This window comes from Narcine bancroftii, chromosome 10 (genome assembly GCF_036971445.1).
Source record: "Narcine bancroftii isolate sNarBan1 chromosome 10, sNarBan1.hap1, whole genome shotgun sequence".
In the NCBI taxonomy this organism is placed as follows: domain Eukaryota; kingdom Metazoa; phylum Chordata; class Chondrichthyes; order Torpediniformes; family Narcinidae; genus Narcine; species Narcine bancroftii.
The window spans coordinates 108,681,656-108,707,471 of NC_091478.1; the positions used below are offsets into that span (position 1 = coordinate 108,681,656).

At 43.6% G+C, this 25,816-nt stretch overlaps 1 long non-coding RNA gene across 1 annotated transcript in view; it reads left to right on the plus strand.

The window, feature by feature from the left end:
• The window catches only part of LOC138744052 (uncharacterized), a 50,334-nt gene that overhangs the window by 21,411 nt on the left and 3,107 nt on the right, over nucleotides 1–25,816 (plus strand). The window contains exon 4 of the long non-coding RNA XR_011345235.1: nucleotides 24,463–24,545. This is a non-coding gene — a long non-coding RNA (uncharacterized lncRNA). The remainder of the gene's footprint in view (nucleotides 1–24,462; nucleotides 24,546–25,816) is intronic.

Sequence of the window (25,816 nt, forward strand, 5' to 3'; positions counted from 1 at the left end):
TTATCACAAGTAATTTCCTGCTCTGCAGATATCTGGGGTATAGAGCTCCCATCTTAATCCTCAAAGCAAAAATATCCTGTTATTTTGATCAGAAATCAATTCATACCCCAGATATTTCTAATTATTTCTTTGTTCTCATTTGGCCATGTTCTGTTCTACTCAACACCTCCTTCTGCCTTCTTACTGAGTTATTCCATTCTCTTTGTTTCTGACATACTGTGGCTGCCCCTTACTTACATTACTCTTTCCCTTCACCATGAGATAAATATTAAATTGTTACATAGTACTGGATTCATGTATACAAAATTAATAGTACATAAGCATATCTTCTACATATTTTCTATGATTAATTAACCCCTAGATTCCAACAGTCCCTCTTTTGGTCTCATGAAAATGAGACCAACCACCAGTTAACTTATGGGACCAAGACCTCAGGAGTTTTTGCAAGGACCGGCATCTCCGACCCCTTGTTAAACTTAACCTCACAAACTTGGCCATTATGAACACACTTCAGTCCAGTGGGGGCCCCAACACAGTGTTCAGGAACGTCAGTCCAATCCGCAAAGTACTGTTTCAGTTCGTTATGGGCCTCCCAGGCTGACCACAAACACTTTGTACAGTTGTTTCCTTCTCCAGATGCTTCAAGGGCTAGGAACAACATCACCCATAGTCCCCACATAGTGTCCATCACAGCCCCCTAAATTCTGTTGACTTCAATATAGAAGTATCACTTCAAATACTGAAATACAGTCACCGCAATCCAATAGTCTCTTTAAAGGGACCCGTTCAAAAAGTTCTTAGTCCGTAGTTGCTTGACAGGTTCTCAGTCATCTCCGTTCGAATCTGTTCCAGTGTCCGTGTAGGTGGGTTCGTTGCTGTACACTGACTTCAATGATACCACATCTCTCCTTTTCCCAGGAGTCGAACCGCGTGGGACGTTCTTTCCACCACTTTGTAGGGTCCTGTCCACCTGGGCTCCGACCACTTTCTCTTGATCACCTTTAGCAGAACCCACTCCGCAGCTGATGGTATTGGGGTTTCACCTTTCCATTCGGTACTTGTAGCCTGTTGTGAAAAAGCTGATACCAGAGCCGTTAGTTTATCATAATAAAGCTTACATTTCATTGGACTTACCTCTTCCTTTGTGGTATGAATCCCGGCTCCAGGTCCCGGAAACTGGTGCCCCGTTTGTAGTTCATACAGAGTAAATCCTGTCACATAACTTACCGAACTCCTTATTGACATCAATGCCAGGGGCAGCGCATCCACCCAATTTAATTTGGTCCGTGCCTGTACTTTCCCGATCTTACCTTTTATTGTTTGGTTCATTCTCTCCACTTTTCCTTGGGATTGTGGATGATACACCATTCTAAAGGCATGTCTTAACCCTAACATCGCTTTTACCTCCTGTAAATCTTCATTCTTAAAATGACTTCCATTATCTGACCTGATCTTCCTAGGAAACCCATGTATAGGAATGTACTGGTTGATTAGGAACTTAATTCCCGTCTTTGCATCTTCTCTTTTGGCAGGGATTGCCTCCGGCCAACCTGTGAACACATCTACTGCTACTAAAAGGTATTGATAACCACTTGCCCTCTCAATCATGTCCGTGTAATCAATTACAATTTCCTGCCCTGGTAACTTAGGCAACGGAAACTGTCCTTCATGCGGCTTCACAGTCGCCTTGACATTGAAAGTTATACATACCGCACACTCTCTGATATGGTTCTCCACCTTCGCCGGCAGGAAGGGGTGCCACCAATGTATCAAATACCTTATCATCTGCTTCTTTCCACAGTGTGTTAACCCATGCGCCTCCTCTAGGAGGGCTTCATGAGTCCAGATGGTAAAACTGGCCTACCGTCTATCGATCTCCACAGTCCTTGATTCTTGGTTGCCCCCCTTTCTTCCCATACCATCCTTTCCTGAGGTGATGCCTGCGCTTGTTCCTGAATTATTACTCCTACCTCACAAGGTGGCAATAAGTCACGTGCCATTCTATCTGCCTGCATCATAATAAACTGAGGGGCGTACCCTGCTGCCCTTTTTGCGGCCGTGTCCGCTTCCTGATTTCCCCGAGCTACCATCGTATCTGTTTTATCATGGCCCTTACATTTAATAACTGCTAATGCCCTTGGTTTCAAGAGGGTCTCAGCCAATTTCCTAACATCCTTCTCATGTTTAATTGGGGTCCTTGCTGCTGTTAAAAACCCACTTCTAATCCATTGACTCAGCTCAACCTGTATTGTCCCTACCACATATGCTGAATCTATATATATATTTACCTCCTTTCCTTCTGCCCATTCTAATGCTGCTATCATTCCCTGTAGTTTGGCCAGTTGTGCTGACTCCTTTCCTCTCACTGTCCCTGTAATAATTTCTTCAAATCCTCTGTGGTTCTCCGTACTACTGCATAGGTGGCTTTTAATCCGTCCGCAGGATGTCTGTAACGACAACCATCTGTAAATAAGGTTTCATCTGGTTCTCTCAAGGGTGAAGCCTGTAAATCGGGTCTTATTTTAATATCCCTTAGAATCCTCTTTTCACAACATTGTGGTTCTCCCTCTCCCATATTGTCTGCCATATTAATGCCTTCATGGGTAAATGTAATATTTGGAGCATTCAGAATCTTTTCCAGTCTCGTCTGCCTCAGTGATGTCATTGTAAACGCTGTCAAGCTCACAAATGCTACAATACTGTGTGTTGTTAATACCATCAGGGCATCATAATAAACTGTCCCATCACTATGTGTGTCACCTTTTGTAAAATCTTTGCTAACCCCGCTGCATGTCTCGTGCATGGTGGGTGTCTGTCTTCAGTCGGATCTAGTGTTATACTCACATACATGAGCACACATCTTCCACCCCCTTTTTTCTGAAAAAGGACACCAACAATCGTGTGTGCTTTTTCAGAAACATCCAAAAAGAAAGGGTGTCTATAATTTGGAATCGCCAAATCTATAGCGGTTGTAAGAGCTTGCTTAAAGTAGAATAAAACTCATCTCAGCCTGTGCAGTCCAATCAAGTGTAGCTCCCAGATTCCTCATCCCCTGCTCATTCACCAAAGTTCGCAGTGGATATGTCAACTCACCATACGATGGGATAAACTGCCTACTATAACCTGTCAAACCCACAATGCGCTGAGACTATTCTTCCTAAAAAGGAGACTACTTGTCTACAACATTGCAACTTTAAACGAGAGACTTTAAAAACCTGCCTTGAACAGCTGCACTAGCAGGAGTTTTGTAGCCTCCAAACAGGAGACAGGCTCAGATACTGCCAAAAAGATATCATCTACGTACTGGATCAGAACTACCCCACATGGCAGTACTAGCCCCCCCAGCTGTTCTTTCAAAATCTGATAAAGCCCTGCAGGTGTCGAGTATAACGTAACTTTATACCTCTATACGTAAAGGAAAACACATCTCTAAACTGTTCTGCTAGCGGCAAACAAAATAAAGCATTCGCTAAATCTATACAAGAGAACCACTTGTGGTCTGGAGTTAAAGCAGTCATGGTGGTATATGGGTTCGGTACTGGAACTGTGGGTGTTCGCACAATACCATTAATGCGCCTTAAGTCATGGGCCATCCGATATTTGCCCGTGTCCTGTTTCAGAACAGTTAAGATGGGTGTATTCCAACTTGAACACGAATGTTCCAACACCCCTGAATACATAAGGCCATCAATGGTATCTGCCAGACCCACCTCAGCCTCAGGCTTATGGGGATACTGTGTCTGCCAAATGGGAGTATAATCTGAGTTCAAATGTTATGGGATCAACCTGCTGGCAAAAACCACGTCTGCTGGTCCCACTGACCAAAGGACCTCAGGGATAGAATCTAACATAGGGGCAGAGTCGGGATGATCCATCCTTTCTCTACCATGTAAGCGTTCAATCTGTCTATGCTCAAGGAGAACCCGATCATTTGAAGGGTACAAAATCCTGTACGCCTGACCAGATAGAGAGAACTGCACTGTCAGTAATTGAGTGTCAGACCAGTCCCTCAAGGACATCAAGTTCTGACACATCGGTCCCAAATCTTTTGCCTGGTGATTAGTGCCAATTGCAAGAGTGACATGAGGAATGGCCTCACCGGCCATCACATACCATTCCAGCTGCTCAGATGTCAGTGCCACCGTTGCGGCCACTCTCTCCTTTCCTACCACTATGTAGTCCGAATTAATCTCCCATTGCATGCCCTCTACCTCTGCATAAAAGGCATGCTGATAAATTTCATCCCCATCTCTATCATAAAAGAGGGTAACATGGAGGGGGTCCGAGGGAGGGGTATATGGGTGTTACGTCTGGATCCACAGCTTCCATTGATTATAAAGCTTTAGCAGCCCTCCCTTCTGTGGGTCCTCTGGTTCCAGCAGCCCCCAGTAAATGTCGGCCCATAGTCCCTCAGACGTGGATCCTCCAGCGGCTGACACCAACATCTGAGAACTGGAACAAAGCGTAGTTAATGAACAGTTCATTGAATATCCATTTGGAAAGATGACCTCTAATCTGCTAGGTCCACAAAGGATCGATGCTCCACACCTGACCAGCAGATCTCTGCCCAAAAGATTAGTAGGGCACATGGCTGACAAAATGTATTGATGTGTAAAAGTCTGTCCTGCCACAGAAGTGACTAGTGGTGTAGAAAACGGCAGATTTTCTTGTGTACCCGAGAACCCTATCAGCTGGACGCTAGAGGATGATGTTTTAGTTTGAAACTCAGCGCCAGTAAGTGTTGAAAATCTGGCTCCCGTATCCACTAAAAAGGATACTTCCATGTCCATTATTTTAATCTGCAGGAAAGGGTCTGCCAACCTAGCCTGCTCGTGGGTGCTCGGGCTCCGTCACTGTGAGCAATATTGCTCCTCCTCTGTCAGCAAAGGGAATTGTCTCTTCGGAGCTAGAGCCGCATGGGGTGCCTGATGTACCGGGGGTGGCACTGACGATCTCTGGGGCTGGACCCAATGCTCATTTTGTGGTGGTCCATATCCCCTTCCCCCAGTGTCCTGAGGACCCCAAACTAGGGGGCAGTCTCTCTTCCAGTGTCCTGGCTGACCGCATACAAAACATACGGCTGGCTGCATTCGTGGGGCACCCCGACCTCTCCCTCTTACTCGGAATCCCCCCCATTGGACCTCCCATTCTGCCCACATAGGTGGGACCCGGTGCCCAACTTGGGGCAGGGTGCCAACTTGTATTATTCCCTTGTGGTGGCTGCGGTGGCTGCTGAATCATCTGGTTTGCACCCTTTGAGGAAATCTTTTTTGCCTCATTTGCCTTTTTCCTAGCCTCTTCCAATTGAAACTTCAGGAGTTGCACTTGTGCCGACTCCGTAGTTTGTTTGACCTCCTTTTGCTTAGCCCTGTAACGTTTCATGTGATGGGTCAAATGTTTTTCCCATTGCTCATTCGAGCAGCCAGGAATATCAGGGTTATTCTCTAATGCCTCCCTAAGTACAGCTGGCAGTCCGCTCGTTACTGCAGCCCTAAAGAGTGTAGTCTGCAAGGGGTCTGTGGCTGGGTGTACTCCTGCTTTTTCCGTCCAACTCTCCTTACACTGACTCAAAAAAGTCGAGATCTCCTCATCCTCTGACTCCTTCGCTTCCTTCTGTTGTTTAAATTTTCTTCTATTCAAGATAGACCCTTGTCCCTCTTTCTCATGTTCCTGTACCTCCTTTTTCAACTCCCTTCAATTTACCTTGAACTTTCACACTTTCCTACAAACACAAAAGGAAAACTTATCACAATACTAAAACAAGTAACTATTATACAATATTGAACAAGGAAAACTTAGCACACTATTAAAAAACGTAACTATTATACAACATTGAACAAGGAAAACTTAGCACACTAAAAATGTAACTATTATACAATATTGAACAAGGAAAACTTAGCACACTATTAAAAAACGTAACTTCTACAATATGTTTACTAAATCTATTTGGCCAAGAACTCTAACTTTTATATGTATGTCTCTACTAGGGGACTCTAACCCCTATTTTTTCAGGGGCCTCTAACCCCTGTTTCTCTAACCCCTGTTCCTCTAGGGGGCCTCTAACCCCCATTTTCTCCAGGGGACTCTAACCCCTGGGTTTTTTAAGCCTTATTCATTGGCTTCTACTAGGACTTTTGCAGAGTGGTGACAACACACAATTTTATCATTGCCAATAGCAGACCTTCGTTTAAACAGGCGTCTGCTTACCTCCTTTTGTTGAGTGGCCACTTGTTGTTATCACCACACCACAATCGACCGTTGTTTCGTCTCTTTCTCTTCCGTCACTTCTCCATCTTCATCACGTCGGGGTCACCAAATTGTCGGACTCTGGCTTTACCCTACCCTCAATTTAGTCTATGTGTCGTCTGAGTTATTCCATTCTCTTTGTTTCTGACATACTGTGGCTGCCCCTTACTTACATTACTCTTTCCCTTCACCATGAGATAAATATTAAATTGTTACATAGTACTGGATTCATGTATACAAAATTAATAGTACATAAGCATATATTCTACATATTTTCTATGATTAATTAACCCCTATATTCCAGACAGGCATGGCAGATTCATTCATGTTTGAGGCCGAGTCCTTGAATACAGTTCAGTCACCGATTCAAAATATTCTGCAGGTGCCACCTCCACCTCCCTCAAACGTGGTTTCACAGTGTGGCAATCCTAATTCTCCATCCCCGCCCACCCCTGTTCTTGCGAGGTTGTGGATTTATGGAATTCATTGCCACAGACGGCTGTGGAGAGGTGGGATAATTGAGTGAGTTTAAGGGGGAGATTGATGGGTGTCTTATGAGTTGGGGTATCGTATCAAGGGATTGGGCTGGAATTTGGAACGAGATGCGAGTGGTTGAGTTTAGGGTGGATTTGTGCAAAAGACTTGATAGGCCGAATGGCCTGTGTCTGTTCCTTTATTTTGAGGCTTGTGATTTTTGGCTTTCACTTTCTTGCTGATCCAGATGTGCTATTTTATTGAAGTGGAAAGATTAAACCTCGGCCCTACTTATGCACAATGGCTGAGGGACGTTAGGTTCTGTTTAAATTGGGGAAAATTAGATTTGCAATTGGTAATTCAAACCGGAGATTCCAAATGTTATGGGACCCGTTCATGGATGATCACCATCATCTCCAGGTTCAGTGTTAATACAGAACGTGGGTTTAGTGTTTACCCCCCACCCCCATTGACAGCGACGTTGTTTCATCAACATTAAATTTCAACCTTGTTTTGGGGGTGGGGCTTAAAATTTTTTTATCTGGATTTATTATTTTTTTTCTGTGGCACACTCCATAATTCAGAATCAGAATCAGGGTTTATAATCTGAACAGGTCATGAAATTCGGAGTTTTATGGCAGTGTTGTCGTACATTACTGTAAAAATAATAATGCACCAAAAGTGAAGCTGTGTCTTTGATTCGTGGATCATTCAGCAATTTGATGGCAGCAAGGAAGAAGCTGTCCTTGTGCTGCTGAGAGCTCATCTTTAGGCTCCTGTACCTTTTTCCCTGATGGTAACAAAGTGAAGAGGGAATGGTTTGGCTGCTTTGTTAAGACACCGCCTTGAGTCGATGTTCTCGATGGAGTGAAATCTGGTGACTGTGCAGGCCAAGTGAACCACCCTCTGGAGTTTATTCTTGCCCTGTGTGTTAATGCATCCACACCAGGCAGTGATGCAACCAGCCAGAAGTTTACAAGAGTCTTCGGTGACATACCAGATCTCCTCAGACACCTCACAAAATGAAGCCACTGACAAGCTGTGTTTGCATCACATGGAGGTTCCAGGACAGATCGTCAGAGATGTTGACACCCAAGAATTGGAAGTTCTTCACTCTCTCAACTCGTCCTTGATGAGGACTGGGTCGTGTTCCCCTGATTTCCACCTGAAGTTCACAATCATCTTCTTAGTTTTGCTGAGAGTGAGGTTGTTGTCATGACACCATTCAACAAGCTGATCTATCTCCATCCTGCACGCTTCCTCATTGCCATTTGTGATTCTGCCAACAACCATGGTATCATCAGAAAACATAGATGGCATTGGAATTGTGCCTGGCCACACAGTCATGGGTGTATAAAGAGTAGAGCAGTGGGCTAAGCACGTATCCTTGGGGTGCACCTGTGTTGATGGTTAGTGAGGAGGAGATGTTGTTTCCAATTTGTACTGACTGTGGTCTTCTGAGGAGAAAGTCAAGGATCCAGTTGCAGAGGTGTGTACAGAGGTCTAGAGTTTGTAGCTTCTCGACCAGCACTGAGGGAATAATGGTTTTGAAGGACGAGCTGTCGTCGTTGAAGAGCATGGGATAAGGGGAAAAGGTAGGGAGGTGGAGTTGAGTCAACGATCAGATCATCCATGATCTTATTGAATGCTGGAGCAGGCTTGACAGGCTGGAGGGCCTACTCTTTCTCCAATTTTTTAATGTTCTTAACAGAGAGACCTTGGGGTATGGGGACTGACATGGTGACTATTGGGGAGTGTCATACAACAGCGAGACCTCGAGGTAACACAGCAAATGGTGGGAAATATCATGGAACAGAGAGACTTCAGCATACGGGGGCTGAGATGGTGAATGGTGGGGAGTGTTGTAGAACAGAGGTACTTTGGAGTATGGGGACTGACACAAGGACCCACACCACCCAGGCCATGCCCTCTTCACACTGCGACTATCAGGAAAGAGGTGCAAGAGTCTGAAGGCGAGCTCCCTGTGACACAAGAGCAGCTTCTTCTCCTCTGCCAACAGACTTCTGAAAGGACAATGAACCATAGACACAGCCTCACTTTTCCTTTTTTTTGCACTGATTTATTTTTGAAAGTTATTTTATAGCAATATTTGCAGTGTAACACTACCACAAAACAACAAATTTCATGGCATGTTCATGACAATAGGTTGTGATTCTGCTTCAGTTCTCCGTGGAACTGAATCTTTGTCTCCTGAACATTTGACTTCTCTCCGCTCCATTCTTTCCCAGTTGTTGCCAAGACTTTGCTTCCTTGTCTTTTTGCATGGATTCCCACCCTCTATCTCAGTTTGAACCCTCACTCCCCCAATCTCCCCAGGATATTAATCTGATACCTTAGAATCTTTATGCCTATGAGTGCAATAACTTTGGTGGTGGGGCATGGTTGACGTAGCAGTTACAGCAGCACCTTTGCAGCGCCAGCGATCGGGACGGGGGTTTGAACCTGTGCTGTCTGTAAGGAGTTTGGATGTTCTCCCTGTGCAAAATTGCTTTAAATTATATTTTGAAAAATTAGTTTAAAAAAAGATAAAATGATTGCATCAACACAGAGGCCCCTGGATAGATCCTCGGAGGTGCTGACATCCAGGAATTTGTAGTTCTTGACCGTTGCCACTGCTGCTCCCTCGATGAGGCCTGGTTTGTATTTTCCAGGTTTTTCCCTTCCTGACGTTCACAATCAGTTCCTTAGTTTTGCTAATGTTGAGCCTAAGGTTCTTGTTGTGCCACCACTCAATGAGCTGATCTGTCTCCCTCCTGTCTGCTTCCTCATTGCCGTTTGTGGTTCTCAGAAACAGAATCAGGATTTTATTGTCACGAGCAAGTCATGAAATTCTGTGTTCTACAGCAACATTCCTATTTCAACCATTTTACAACAGTACTATGAAAATAACAGTGCACGAAAAGTAAGGCAGTGTCTTTGGTTCCTTGATCGTTCAAGAATCTGATGGCAGAGGGGAAGAAGCTGTCCTTGTGCTGCTGAGTGCTCGTCTTTGAGCTCCTGTACCTTTTCCCTGATGGTAGCAGAGTGAAGAGGGTGGTGGGGTCTTTGAGGTGAGAGGCTGCTTTTTTAAGACACAATGTCACGTCGATGTCCTTGGTGGAGTGAAGTCTGGTGACTGAAGATGTCGCAGGCCGAGTTAACAACATTCTGGTACGTGGATGTAAGGAAAATAGAGGTTTATGAAATGTGAGGTGGGGAAGATTCTGTTTGTGGAGTAGGTTTGGATAGGTTTGAGGTCAGGTGGCCATTTCCAACTTGCCAAAACGGAAGACGTGCAGGGTCAGTGTAAGAAACTGGATGGGGGGGGGGGGGGGAAGAACAGGTGCCGCTGTCACCCTTCCCCCTCATCCCACCTGCACGTGAGAAGAAACGTGGCTGCACACAGGTAAGTGCCCTTTTTGCCCCTTAATTTGTCCTCCATTTGGGGGTGTCGAGCTGACACCCGGATGTCTGGCCAAGCTAGTTGGGCCATTGCCCCCAAATGGAGGAAAAATTAATGTCCGGCTTGAGGTGGCGCCGGATGGAGGAAAGTGGGCTCAAAACTGGAGATCTGGCCACCTTAAATAGGACACCAATACCCCTGAACAAAAAGCCCTGCAAAATATAGTGGACACAGCCCAACGCCATGAATAATATCTACAGGGAATGCTACCTTCTGAGAGCAGCAGTGATCATCAAAGACCCACATCATCCAGCACACGCTCTGTTCTTGCTGCTGCCATCAGGGAAGAGGTGTAGGTGCCACAAGACTCATACCCCTGATTCAGGAACAGCTGCTACCCCTCCACCATCAGACTCCTCAATGTCAAATTTAATCAGATGGCATTTTTACACAGAAAATGGAATTATTCTGAAAGAAATTTGGATACTTAATTCTGGTGTGTCCCGATGTGGTTGTTTACACAGGGACACTTTTGCACAGCCTTCCAGTGTTGCGGAGTTTGTCAGAAGGGGAACGTCGTATTCATTAGGCCTGTTTCTGACAGAGTGGCTGTGGTTATTTTACACTGCAGCTGCTCTGTAAAAATGTGTTGGGGTCCCAATGGATAAATTACGGGATGGAATTCACATTAAAAAATCTCGTTTCAATAAAAAATAAAAAAAATAAAAAAAAAATCTCGTCTCGACATGGTCACACTGCAGCTTGTGTAAAAGTGGCTTGGGACTCATTTAAGGATTCTTTCCTCTGCACTTTATTGATTTTTTTTCTCTCTGTATTCCAGTTCGTTCACATTTATTTGTCTGCATGTGCACATTGACTGATTGTTTTGCACTTCCACTAATCGGGGTTTTTTGTGGAAGAAGGGCACTTGTCTCCTCCAGATGTTGTAAAGACCAGCTGAATTCCTCCATCATTTTGGGTGTTTATTACAAACAGATCACTGGCAAAGAACATCCCTGTTTTTTTTTGCAAGTCACAGAAATGGCCATCTTTGGAAAACAATGACTGAGTGCTGTCTCATGCTGTGAATCACACCTCCAACACTTCAAACCATCATGCAAAACCCTGCCTTTGTCACGTTTGAAAAACTGCAGACAAAATCTTGTTAAACCACAGCCTGGTGTCATTAGGGCTTCTAGGTTTTAAACATGGATCCAGATCTTAGAACCCACCTATACTTCTGTCTAAAATGAAAGTGCAAAGCCAGGTTGACAGAGATCGAGTGAGAGATGGGCGTCAGATCTTGGAGTCTCAAACTGCTTTCAGGTTCTCCGTCCGATGCAGATGCAGCTGGAACGTTCAGGTGGCCGCGGAGAAGACGTCTTTGTCACCTGACCGTGCCAACTGAAGGAGAGCCGCGTCCGAGCGAACGTGGCTCCTGTGGACGTAGTCACTGCTGCTTTCCCTTCCCCTCTCCAAGCCCTGTATCTCTTTTGAGATCTCTTTTGAGATCTCTTCAGACCTTTAAGTTGGACCTATTTATGTCAGCATTTAATTGTGCAGCCCTGCTTGCAGCTGTCAAAGTTCTGAGTTTTGGAAGCAATGTACTATTTTTTTAACTGAGTTTTTATTTATGTAATCTAATGCCCCCAAATAATTTTTTTAAACCGAATAAATGGTTTGCGATGCTAAAGTCACTTACTTTAACAGTAAGGGTCTGTTGTTAAATTGTTACCTACCTGATGGTGAGAGAAACAATATTTAATAGGATATTAAATCTTGTATTAAATATCTGAGAAGGATTGTGTCTTGGGCTACATTCACGATGCTGTGTTCAGGTGCAAAGGTGGGGGGGAGTGGGGGAGGAGGGGTGCTCTGAACCGGAGAATATACCTACCCAAGGAGGGTAAGGTTAGTGCTCCTTGTGGCCGGGTTCTCCACTTTCAGGTGGCCACCCGACAGCCGCATTGGGGTCGAATAGGCGGCTTTACAGTCAGGTATTCTGGCCACCTAAAAGCGGCTGAAATAACAGAAGGTGACTGGGCAGCAAGACACAGATTAGTGTAACATAATTTTCTACACCAATTATACCTCACACCACAGAAATTGCCTCAATCAAAATCTTAAATTTATCTGAGATGTGTTTGAGGTGTAGGACAGAAATAGGAAGGTTCTTACATGCTACGTGGTCACGTGAAACCTTTCTGGCAGGATATTACTGAAATAGTAACAAGGATAACAGGGTGGCCTTTCCAGACGACCTGGAGCTGTTAAAGTAGCTTTCGCTGATGCTAAGTTATGTGTTGGAAATCTGACTCCATTCTACAGCTAGTACAATGGAAGACAGATGAACAGTTTTTACCCATGAAACAAAAATCACAATCTAAAGAATAAATATAACATTTACAAAAATATAGCAACCATATCTGGACAACGTATGGGCCCAAATATAAAAAAGGTGCTTCTATTATAAAAATAAATGACCTCACCAATGAAAATTTTCTTGAGGAACCCAGTTGTCAGCCCTGTCAGTGTATGGGTTTGTACTGGGAAGGAGGGAAGAGGTTGCAGTTTTGTTTAAAATAAGTTATAATTTGGAAAATTTTGATATGTATATTGATGTAAAAAAAATTCAAAAACCCATGTACCCTATCTGTGAAACACCCTTTGTTGCAGTGTTTCATGCTTGAAACTTTGCAGCACATTTGGTGAGACAAAAATGCTTTATTATGCATTTTTCATCAACTTTTTTGCCAAGTGTCGGCTTGGATTTTATTTTGAAAACTTAACCCACCTATTTCAAAGCAGCTTGTTTCTGATTTGCATTCTCCTTTCCGAAGCAGCCTTTCCGTGCGCTATTTTCAAATTTTGCGCACGCATTTTGCCCAACATAGCACAAAGCAGCCTCATGTTAGTGTTGCTGGATTTCGGTTGAAACACTGCATGCAGATTTTACAAAGCAGTCTGAAACCCTTTTTCCACGGGAATCCCAGTTCATTGGCCATGCAGTGTCTCAGGTTAGGAAGCCCTTGGTGCCATTTCCACTGGGACACAAGATTGCTTTCCCACTGAACACAACTCATCCCCGGGGAGCGGAGTGTTCTGCCTTCGACTGGAAACGGGTGATTCTCTGCTGTCTCTGTTCCACTGGTTTTACCATCAGGCCGACATCGGCAAACGCCAAGGATATGAGTAGCGGTAGAGGTGGCGTGAAATGACATCATTTGACACTGGCATTTGGACAGTGTCCCTTTTCCACTGGACCCTGTCCCAGTAAATTCCCGGGATTGGCCATGAGGGGCTGTACTTTTGAAGTTGAAACACTTTGCAGAGCAAAGTCTTGGAATTTAATTTCTTCAACTATGTACGTTATTCTGGCGCTCCATCCTGTAGGATGTAGATGGTTCCTTTCATAGCACCTGAATCAATCCCTGACTAATCACAGAGCACTTCTGGTGTAGGGATTGCTTCAAGTGGAATTTGAGTTTGGGAGCATTTTGAAAACCACAGGTCTAAGTTATAGGGAAAGATTAAGCAAGATTTTTATTCTGCAGAGCATAAAAGGTTGAGGTTGGATTGGGTTGAGGTATTTAAAATTATTGGGGTATAGATTTGACGTGGGTTGAGAGAAAGGGGCAAAAGTTTAGAGGAAATGTGAGGGGGGACTTTCACTCAGAGTGGTGGGTGTGTGGAATGGACTTGCAGATGAAGTGGAGGAGGCAGGCTCAATATTAGCACTTAAGGAGAAGTTGGATATGTATTTGGACAGGAAAGGAATGGAGGGTCAAGGGGCGAGTGTAGGTCTATGGGATGAGGTAGGACAAAGTGTTCGGCGTGGACTCGAAGGGCCAAGTTGGCCTATTTTTTTTTTTTTTTTTTTAAATTTTTTATTTTTCACACCATAAATCACAATAGCCATGATATACACTTTTTCTTTTCCACACATTTACAGTGACTTTTTCTCCCTCCCCCCTCCCTCCTCCCAAGCCACCCCCCCATCCCCCCCCCCCTCTCATCCATTTTAGTTATACAATCTAGGTTGCATTAATTCAGTTAGACAATGTTGTCATTCAACAAAAATACACCAGAAATTCTACTGAGTCCATTCTTTTCTTCTCTTCTCCTTCCATCAACTTAGGTAATGTTTGTTCCCGGTAGGTTTTCGCTATTGTATTTAATGTAAGGCTCCCATACTTGTTCGAATATTTCAATATTATTTCTTAAACTATATGTTATTTTTTCTAATGGAATACATTTATTCATTTCTATATACCATTGTTGTATTTTCAAATTATCTTCCAATTTCCAGGTTGACATAATACATTTTTTTGCTACAGCTAGGGCTATCTTAACAAATCTTTTTTGTGCATCCTCCAAGTCAATTCCAAATTCTTTATTTTTTATGTTACTTAGGAAGTTGGCCTATTTCGATGCTGTAATGGTTAGAGAGGTAAAACGTGTATGTGAACATTTTGGGTCCAGTGACCATAGATTAGTTTCCAATCAATTATGGATAAGAGTGGGGTCTGCTGCAACAGCACCACTCAATCAATGCACCGGACACAGTTAATCAGGAAAGATGTTTATTCAGACTCGTTCCTCTCTTAGGTCTCTTGCCCACGACCTTACCAAAGAGAGGGGGATCTTTTTCTCTTCTATCCATTAGTGACTGGTGTCACCCTCTGTTCTGCTAATATTTCTGAACAGCACTGAGCCCACTTTAAATGTTCCACTTGAAACTCATACATGTTTCAGACTAAACCAAGCCAGTCATCTTTGCTAAAATTAATGATGAGGGAGAAAATGAAGGGAACAGAAAGCAAGGGAGTAACAGGGAGGCGATGCAGAAAATAACGCAGGCTGAATGAGAGGGGAAAGAAATCAGGTTCCAGATGATTAAGGAAGACAAGGCGAAAGAAGGAGACCCTAGGACACTGCCACCCTATGTTGAGAATGAGGACTCAAAAGATTCCTTGTGGACAAGGCTATCTGCATGTGCTCCCCAGCAGCCACGTGACCAGTCCTGCATCTCACTTGGTTCAATAAAAGGTGGTTTCAGACTTGGCTCTGATGTAAACAATTTGCTCAATTTCAAACCAACTTTCCTCCCTCCATCAATGGTGGCTGTGACACTGTGCACGAGTGAGGAAGATGGGATGAAAGATCTTGAACTGAAAGTTACCTGCAGTAATTGGAAACCTGCCTTCAAGAGAGCTTCAACCATGTCAATGTTTCACCAGTTGTTGGACTTTACCAGCGATGAAACAGCGTCCCACTCCCACAGTGTTTCCTGTTACTAACTTGGACAGGAGTAAAAAAATGATTCATACAAAGAATTATAAACCAGGGGAAAGATATACTCTGAAAACAACAAGAAATGTTGTTCATAGCCCACTGTGCTCCCGACAGAAGTCAAAATCCAATGGGCTTTATGAACTATATCAGATCAACTCAAAACACATATGGAACTTAGCCCCAGATTATTCCCCTATCCCCTGTCCTATTAAATGTTGAATCCTGTTGTGTGACGAAGGAGTTGCCTGGAACGTTAGCCCATCCCAGAAAGCTCACCAGACTTGGACTGCAGATCAGACATTTAATGATGACCAGCCGCAGCTTCATTTAATGCAATGCTTAATTCCCCCACCCCCCCACCACCAAAAATCTTCAGCATTGCTTAATTGAAACTGGTCTAATTCCAAAGAAGATCAGAAATGACTTTCAGACTGAGTACAAAAGAGACAGATCTGAGGTACCTTCGAAACCCAGAACCAAATACATGCAACATTCAGTGGCAGCTCTCCTTCCATCTAATCAGGCACTTTTGAGCCACTATGAACTCTTTCCCAAGAGAATTCACCCGACCATCCATGACTGCATTACTGTCAACTCGAAAGCCGAGAGGGGATTTGGTAGACTATTTAAAATTACAAGAAGGATGGATAGAGTTGATGTGGATAGGCAATTCCATTGCAAGTGGGAGAGATTGAAACAAGAGGTCTTGTTAGAAGTAACATGAGGGGGAACTTCTTTACTCAGAATGGTGGCTGAGTGGAGTGAGCTTCTGGGAGAAATAGTGGCAGCAGGGTCCATTTTGTCATTTAAGAGAAAATTGGAGGGGAGGGGAATGCAGAGAGGTGGTACTGGAGGAGAGTATTTAGTTCAGAGCAGACGAGAAGGGCCAAATGACCTGTTTCTGTGCTGTAATTGTTATAGGGGTCAAATGTGTGGCAGTAACTTGGAAGTTCGATGCGTATTTGGGAATGGGTCGATGGCCACACTGAAATAGGTCATTGTATCCAACTTGAAATAATTACATCGAATTCACGGAACAAATTTGAATTTCTTTGAAGATTTGGGATGTGTATTTACCAATTGTAGGAATTAAGTTGTAATCACCCAACATGAACCTTCCGACTCCTAAAATCAAGAAAATTAAGATGTTAGGTTTTATTTGAAAGGTTTGGTAAATTTTTATAAATACTATCCAGATGTTTTTTCTTTTTTTCTTTACATCAGCAAAAATTAAATGAAATGCTTCTTGCAGTCAAGAGCAAAAGAATTCCCTGCAGCCTCCAAACCAGCCCTTGCCCACAAACACCCCCCACCACCCCCATTCTGGGATCAACCCATCAGCAGCCTTCACTTCGGAGACAAACCTCAGCCACAAACATCCCAAAACCATCATCCCAAGACAAGGGGTTAATTTTTTAAATCACTATGCATTCATTTGATGATATTTCAAAAAAAAAAATTTGTTTTTAATGCAAATGTGAAATTAAATAATCGTTTTAAAATAAGATAAATGAAGAATTGTTTCAGGAATTAGCAATCTTCCACTACTCCCATTAACCCCAGACACCAGTACTGAATGAAAAACTAAACTGGCCAGATTGACTGAGTAAACACAGCTAAAATTGGCCAAAAGGTGCTGATGGCATCATTGATTTAAATGCAAGTGACACTGAGGACTGCGTTGGGACAGAGATGGTCCATGGACAGCCAATACGGACACCTTGGGGAACAAAGCCTGCACTGCCAGTTGGGTTGAATTAGATGATGATGTAAGCAAATATTAGACACCCCCCCCCCCCCCCCCCCCACAGAGAGATCCAGCCTTGATTTTTATTTTTTATATTGATAGAGAGATCCCAGACATCACCAAATGTACCGAGACCCCACCGCGTTATCAGTTAAAGGCAATGTATTCCTCTCTAATGGAACTTTTACTACCTCTATGATAGGAAACATCCTCCCTGCCTCATTTGCCATTGGAACATTAGGCCCGCTTGTCGTCACAGGGCCAGAAAACGCTTGAGTCAGAATACTGATCATCGTTTGAGGAGTGACGAAGGAATTTGTGAGCACGATAAGAATCCTGTTTCCCTCTGGTCTGAGATTGGATGGAGAGTCCTCAGCTCCACATCCCTGCAACACACTCCCCTTCGCCAACAACTGCCTCACACTCCTATTCACCCCACCAGCTCTGTGCATGCCCCCTCATTCACCTGCGATTTTCCCCCCCACAAACCCCTGTTAACCTGCCACCTCCACTGAAGAGTGGGTGAACACACAAACCCCTTGCAGACGGGGCCAGATTTGATCCAGAGTCATTGACTTAACAGGACCATAACACCACCTGTGGCATAAATATTCCCAAACCAATGCTCTAGGGCACTGGGAGAGCAAACAGCTCAAATTCTGCATTTGAGAAGTTTGAACTGCTGCACAACCATCAGGATCAAAGAAAACCCTAGTTTGCATTGTTAAAGTTTTCAGCTGTCATAGACCACAAAAGGCTTTCAAACCAAAATTGAAAGGACAAGCCCCAAAAACAAACAAATCTCTCATAAAGCTCTAACACTCCCCTATCTAGAAGTATCATCTCCTCAAACATCTCAATGCCACAGGTGAGAAAACTGTTTTAACTCCCATCTCCAAATTAAAAAGGTGCTATTCCCTTAATTGCAGCTCTCTTGAAGGGCGGAGATGGGCCTTGTTTAAAGGGCCAGCCACAATTTACTGAGATATTTCACACCTGAATTAATTGTCCTCCAGATTCCAGCTCAGGGTTTAAAACAGGAGAGTTTCCCCACTCTCGTCACTTGCAGCTTTCAGGCAGAGATGAGGTGATGCTGCCATCAGAGGAAGGTAGGAAGCCTGGTTTTACTGTGGCTGCTTTTTCTGGGGTGGTTCTTTGAGTTGTTGGGGTGAAAGGAATCCGGTGTTTGTGGGTCGTTTGCAAACTGGTGTTCCATGTGGTTCGTGGGTATTGAGCCAGAGAAATGTGTTGCTTTAATGTGTGTGGTTTACGGTGCCTGCAACTTTAGCTCTTGTCTTGGGATGATGGTTTTGGGATGTTTGTGGCTGAGGTTTGTCTCTGAAGTGGACGCTGCTGATGGTTTGATCCCAGAATGGGGGGTGGGGGTTTTATTTGTGGGCAAGGGCTGGGTTGGAGGCTGCAGGGAATTCTTTTGCTCTTGACTGTAAGAAGCATTTCATTTAATTTTTGCTGATGTAACCATCTTACCTTACGTGTGTGTAATATTGCAGGACAGTCAGTCGAATTTTGATTTTGGCATGTTTAGCAGAAAGTGACAGTGATCCAGGTTCAAATCTGTCCCTGTATCAGGATTTTCCCCCTATCACCTTTTACAAAATGGCAAGGTGAACAGGGGCATTTGTGTGGGTCAGGGGTTTTTTTGAAATTAATTTTTAAGAGTTCAAGCCATAATAAATGTGTTAATTTTACAAGGATATAATTCAAATCCCGATACATGTGGTTGATTAATACAAATCGAGATCAACCCAGACCCTCCCTCTCCACATCACATATGAGGGACCAGAGATCTTCAACAGGTTTTTTTTAACCATAATATTGTGCATATTTCAAAACTTCACTTCAACCCACCTTTAGGAAATGTGGACTCCAAAGATAGAATGTTCATCTCGTGAATTATACATTATTTTCTTGTGGTGAACAGCTCCGAACCTCAGCCAGTTTGCAAGATATGGCCACGCACTTTCTAGCTGTCCAATTTGCAGCAATTTAAACCTGATAAATATTCAGTTTTAATTTAAATTTAATTCCTTCACATCTCTTTCGAATGGATCCTGTGGGAATTTTCAAAAAATACTTATTTTCAACCAAGCGGCCCAACTTTAGGACATTGCCAAGTCAAATGCAGGAAAGTACAAATGACTTGTTAACATGTGAAACAAATCCGATTCCATTAATTTTCTTTTGAGGTGTCTGGTGAATAAAATTGTATTGAACCAGTCTGTATCTCATTTATAACGATCAGTCCATTTTTGCTGTTCAAATCTCCATCCCATCTTTGCCTCAATTGATGAATTCCTAATTTCTCAGCTTTTGCAGTCATTTCTACATTACTGAATAAATTTATATTCCCATGACCTGTTTCAGATGGTCAGGGCTTGTTATGACCTGTTACTGTTCTATCTGCCACTGTGTTTTACATTTTGCATATCCTCTTCCTAAAGACATGGAAAGGACTTCTTGTTGGTCATCTAATCTCATGTACCAGTTAGGGTTAGGGAACACAAAAAAATCAACAGGAGTCTGGAAGAGTTGCTCACAGTTCTGTCGGACTCTGGCTTTACTTTACTCTTAATTTAGTCTATGTGTGGTCTGAGTCCAGCGTGTTCTTTGAATGAAGTGATAGGAGAAGGTATTCGGTTCAACAGTCAATTTATTACACAGCACAAGAATAAAACTTAACAGAGCTCTGGATCAGTCGTTAGTTCATAGGTCACCTGCACAGTGAGCTATTCCTCAAGACTGACTCCTATTGTCCAGTTGGCTCAGTTTATATAGATCAACCTTATCATACAGAACAAAAGTTGGCTTCCTTTGCTAGATGTTTTTTTCCTAAGGGTTATCACAAGTCATCTCCTGTTTTGCAGATATCTGGGGTGTAGCACTCCCATCTTAATCCTCCAGGCCAGACTATCCTGTTGATTGGATTAGAAATTAATTCATCCCCAGATATTTCTAATCACCATTCTGTTCCTGTCTGGCCAATTTCTGCTGTTCTCTTTAACACCTCCTCATGCCTTAATCTTCCTCCTGGACTGGTTTTCCATTCCCTTTGTTTCTTGCAGGCCATTCTTTGTTCTGGTCTGGCCTGTGTCTCCTGTGCTACTCACCACCTCCTTCAGTTTGAGCATTCCTCCTAAATCATTTTGTGCATTTCCTCTCCCTGTATTTGGGAGCAGACAATTTTGCTCAGCCAACTTTGCTCCATGATGTGATTGCCACTTAATCACATTCCTCTTTTTCCCTGAACCATGCAGTAAATATAAAATTATTAATTAATCATTTCTTTCATAATGTTTTAACCCCTAGATTCCAACAGTTCACATTAGTAATCCTCTGCCTGCCTGATTTCTGGTTTCCAATTTACCCAAGTGTCTTAATTTCATAGCAGTCTTAAATTCTTCACTTCAAAGCAGAAACAATGCCATTCAGGGTCTGAGTGGTGCTGGGGGCTTATTGCAGCCTTTGGATCAGGTCTAACAATTAGCACCATTGTTTTGAAGATCAGGCAGGCATTTGGATATGTATGGCTCAGTAGAGGAGGTGAGAATTGATTCCTGTCTGGAATGTGCTTTTTAACTCTCTTTCCCAGCTTTCTGGCAAAGTCTGTGTAATGGTTTCTTCATCATAATTCCCAGAACAAGATATTCTACAGCTAATATTCCACACACTTCACCAAATGGGAGTATTTGTGTGAAAAAGAAGAAATGTTTCAAGTTCCTGTCTGTGTGGATGGACAGTTTAAGGGTGAAAAAAATGTCCTGATGTCCACATATAGTAACTCAACTAAATTCTGTAAGGACACAAATGCTGGAGAAGCTCAGCTGATCAAGCAGTGAACCTTATAAGTACAGATACTCGTAGCCCTGATAAAGGGCTCAAGCCTGAAACACTGGTTGTGTATCTTTTTTTAAACTTTATTTATGAATATATAAAATAAATAGTAAACAAAAGAAACCAACCTCCCAAAAAAAATTATATTCCATCCCCCCTCCCCATAATTCCCCCCCCCCCCCCAAACTCCCTCGACTGAGGGAGAGAAAAATCATACCAATTTGTTGTGGCAGAATGAAAACACCAAACATAATTTTCCACGTCATCGCAATGCATTTACTGGCCACTGCTAATACTAACTGAATAAACTCAATTTGAGATTTATCGATTCTTAATCCCGTTGTTAAAGTTGTAATATCTTTCTTTGGCTTGGCTTCGCGGACGAAGATTTATGGAGGGGGTAAAAAGTCCACGTCAGCTGCAGGCTCGTTTGTGGCTGACCAGTCCGATGCGGGACAGGCAGACACGATTGCAACGGTTGCAAGGGAAAATTGGTTGGTTGGGGTTGGGTGTTGGGTTTTTCCTCCTTTGCCTTTTGTCAGTGAGGTGGGCTCTGCGGTCTTCTTCCAAGGAGGCTGCTGCCCGCCAAACTGTGAGGCGCCAAGATGCACGGTTTGAGGCGTTATCAGCCCACTGGCGGTGGTCAATGTGGCAGGCACCAAGAGATTTCTTTAGGCAGTCCTTGTACCTTTTCTTTGGTGCACCTCTGTCACGGTGGCCAGTGGAGAGCTCGCCATATAATACGATCTTGGGAAGGCGATGGTCCTCCATTCTGGAGACGTGACCCATCCAGCGCAGCTGGATCTTCAGCAGCGTGGACTCGATGCTGTCGACCTCTGCCATCTCGAGTACCTCGACGTTAGGGGTGTGAGCGCTCCAATGGATGTTGAGGATGGAGCGGAGACAACGCTGGTGGAAGCGTTCTAGGAGCCGTAGGTGGTGCCGGTAGAGGACCCATGATTCGGAGCCGAACAGGAGTGTGGGTATGACAACGGCTCTGTATACGCTTATCTTTGTGAGGTTTTTCAGTTGGTTGTTTTTCCAGACTCTTTTGTGTAGTCTTCCAAAGGCGCTATTTGCCTTGGCGAGTCTGTTGTCTATCTCATTGTCGATCCTTGCATCTGATGAAATGGTGCAGCCGAGATAGGTAAACTGGTTGACCGTTTTGAGTTTTGTGTGCCCGCTTCAGCTTCAGCGCTTGACGTCCTGCTTTGCGGAAACTGCCAAAATGTTTGGCCTGGAAGTCAGCCTGAAGAAAACTGAGGTCCTCCATCAGCCAGCTCCCCACCATGACTACCAGCCCCCCCACAAAGTTGTAATATACCGCATTAGAAAAAGCAGTGGATCGAACATAAAAAGAGTTTCTTTAAAGTAGTTTCAAATAAATCCTCAAAGGCTTAACTTTATCACACAACCAGACAGACAAAAAAAAGTATTAATTTGAATCCCACAATGAAAACATAAATCTGAATGACTAAATCCTTATCTTTTTTTCCTGGAGTTAAATACAACTGATGTAAAAAAAAATTATAATTCACCCAATTATATCGCACATTAATCAATTTAATCCACCATCTTCACACATAGTAAGTAGTCCATTCTTCTTGGGTTAATTCTAAAGAAGAATCTCCCATTGGTTTAGCCATTTTCTGTTGTCACAAACATTTCTGAAATAGATCCCTTTTTTGGCCCCATTTATAATTTTCAATTTTAGTTAACTTGGGTATCTTCAATTCCCGCCCAAATCCACCTGTGACAGCACTTGCATGGAATGACACCCGTTTACCATGTCCCTCTGTTCAACCTCACTCCTCAGTGCCCGACCGTTCACCGTGTCTATCTTTTCTTGGTTTGCCCTTCAAAATGTGACACCTCACACTTGTCTGCATTAAATTCCATCTGCCCTTTCTCCAGCTGGTCCAGATCCTTCTGCAAGCTTTCCTGGCTGTCCACAACTCCTCCGTTCTTGGTGTCACCTGCAAACTTGCGAATCCAATTCACCACATTATTGTTCCACCACCTATCCCTGAGGCACATCTCTCGTCACAGGCCTCCAGTCTGAGGAGCAATTGGCCACAGCCACTCACTAGCTTCTCCTGCACAGACGTTGTTTCACATCCAAAATACAGAGGACATATGGAGGAATGTTAAAATTCTCAAAGGTACATTAGTTAAAATGGTGTCAAATCACAAGGAACAGAAGTTGGCCATTCAGCCCACTGTGTCTGCTATCCCCTGATCTAAACAGTTCTCGCCTCTCATTCCAAGTTCTGGCGTTTTGCCCTGATCCCTTGATACCCTGACTCATTAAACATCTATTAATTCCGCCCCCCCCCCCCCCCCCCACTTAAACTCCCTCAACAATCCAGCAACAAATTCCATGACCTTCTGGTGAAATAAATTTCTCATCTGCTTTAAATAGGTATCTTCTAATTCTAAGACAATGTCTTTTTATCCAAGGGAAACATTATTCACATCTACTGTCCAATCCTTTCAGCATTGGAAAGGTTTCTAAGATCTCCTCTCCTTCTTCTATACTCCAATGAAGAGTGGAGATATATCATCCTGGTAAATCTCTGCTCTCTCTCCAACATCAGCACATCCTTTTTAAGATAAACTTCGCAGTTCTCCAAATGAGGTGTCTCCCATGCCCCATCAACACCTCCCTACCCTTGAAACAAAGGCCAACATAGGAATTGCTTTCTTTTCCTGCCGATCCAACCTGCTGGTTACCCACTCACTATGTTTTCCTGAACGAGAACCCCCCAAGTCCCTTGACACTTGAAATCTTTGGCTTGGCTTCGCGGACGAAGATTTATGGAGGGGGTAAAAAGTCCACGTCAGCTGCAGGCTCGTTTGTGGCTGACAAGTCCGATGCGGGACAGGCAGACACGATTGCAGCGGTTGCAAGGGAAAATTGGTTGGTTGGGGTTGGGTGTTGGGTTTTTCCTCCTTTGCCTTTTGTCAGTGAGGTGGGCTCTGCGGTCTTCTTCAAAGGAGGTTGCTGCCCGCCAAACTGTGAGGTGCCAAGATGCACGGTTTGAGGCGTTATCAGCCCACTGGCAGTGGTCTTCATGACCACACTTGAAATAATGACATGTAATTTATGTAACAAATTTGAAATTTTTGGAAAGATTTGGGAATCCTATTTATAAACTGTAGGAATTAAGTTGTAATCGCCCAACCTGAACCTTCTGACTCCTAAAATCAAGAAAATTTGTTAGATTTTATTTGATAGTTTTTTAGTAATTTTTTTATAAATACTTTCCAGATGTTATCTTTCTTTTCTATTGGGTTGTTGGGCAGGGGGATTTTAAAAAAAATGCTATGTATTAATTTTTCATTATCTTTGAATGAGAAATTTATGTACGCATTTAATGCATGTGAAATTAAAATTTTCAAAGAGAAGCTTAACATAACGTAATACATTTTGCTTATTTTCAAGAGTTGTGGAGAGTGAGGAGGGTTTTCATGGACTACAAAAGGATTTGGACTGTTTGGAAAGATGGCAGATGGAGTTTAATGTAGGTAAGTGTGAGGTGCTTTATTTTGGGAAGAATAACCAAGACGTATGCAGTGAAGGGGAGGGCATTGAGGAACAGAGGGATCTTGGAGGAATGGTTCAATAGACAATAGGAGCAGGAGTAGGCCCTTCGGCCTATCGAGCCTTCAGTGACCACCATTTTACAGATCATGGCTGATCACTACTATCAGTACCCCTTTCCAGCCTTATCCCCATAACCCTTAACTCCTTTGCCCACTAGAGTCTTATCTAACTCTCTTTTGAACATAATCAGCGAATCTGCCTCAACCACCCTCTCTGGCAGAGCATTCCACAGATTCACACTTCTCTGGGTAAAAAAATGTTTTCTCATCTCCGTCCTAAAGGCCCTACCTTGTATTCTTCAACTATGCCCTCTAGTCCTCGTCTCCCCCATCATTGGGAACAAGTAATCCGACTTCACCCTGTCTATCCCCCTGATAATTTTGTAGACCTCAATCATGTCCCCCATCATCCTTCTAAACTCCATCGGATACAAGTCCAGTTTTTCTAGCCTTTCAGCATATGTCAACCCCGCCATCCCTGGAACTAACCTTGTAAATCTGCGCTGCACACCCACTATAGCTAGTATGTCCTTCCTCAAAATTGGAGACCAGTACTGGACGCAATACTCCAGGTGGGGTCTCACCAGGGCCCTGTACAACTGCAGAAGGGTGTCTCTGTTCCTATGCTCCAATCCCCTCTTTATGAAAGCCAACATGCCATTTGCCCATTTCACAGCTTTCTGAACCTGCATGTTAGCCTTCAGTGACTGGTGAACAAGTACACCCAGATCTATTTGCCACCTCCCCACTCCCTAGCTTGTCTCCATTTAAATAATACTCAGCTTTCCTATTATTGCCCCCAAAATGGATAACCTCACATTTGCTCACATTGAACGTCATCTTCCATTCAACAGCCCACTCCCCCAACCTGTCCAAGTCCCTCTGCATTTTCATGATATCCTCCTCACACCCCACACCGCCACCCAGTTTAGTGTCATCTGCAAATCTGCTCATGTTATTAATAATCCCCTCATCCAAATCATTTACATAAATTACAAACAACTGAGGACCCAATACCGATCCCTGTAGCACACCACTCGTCACATCCTGCCATCCTGAAAAAGACCCGCTTACTCCAACCCTTTGTTTTCTATTTCTTAACCAATTTCCTATCCATGTCAGCACCTTACCTCCAATACCATGCTCCCTGTTCTTGCCCACTAGCCTCCCGTGCGGTGCCTTATCAAAGGCCT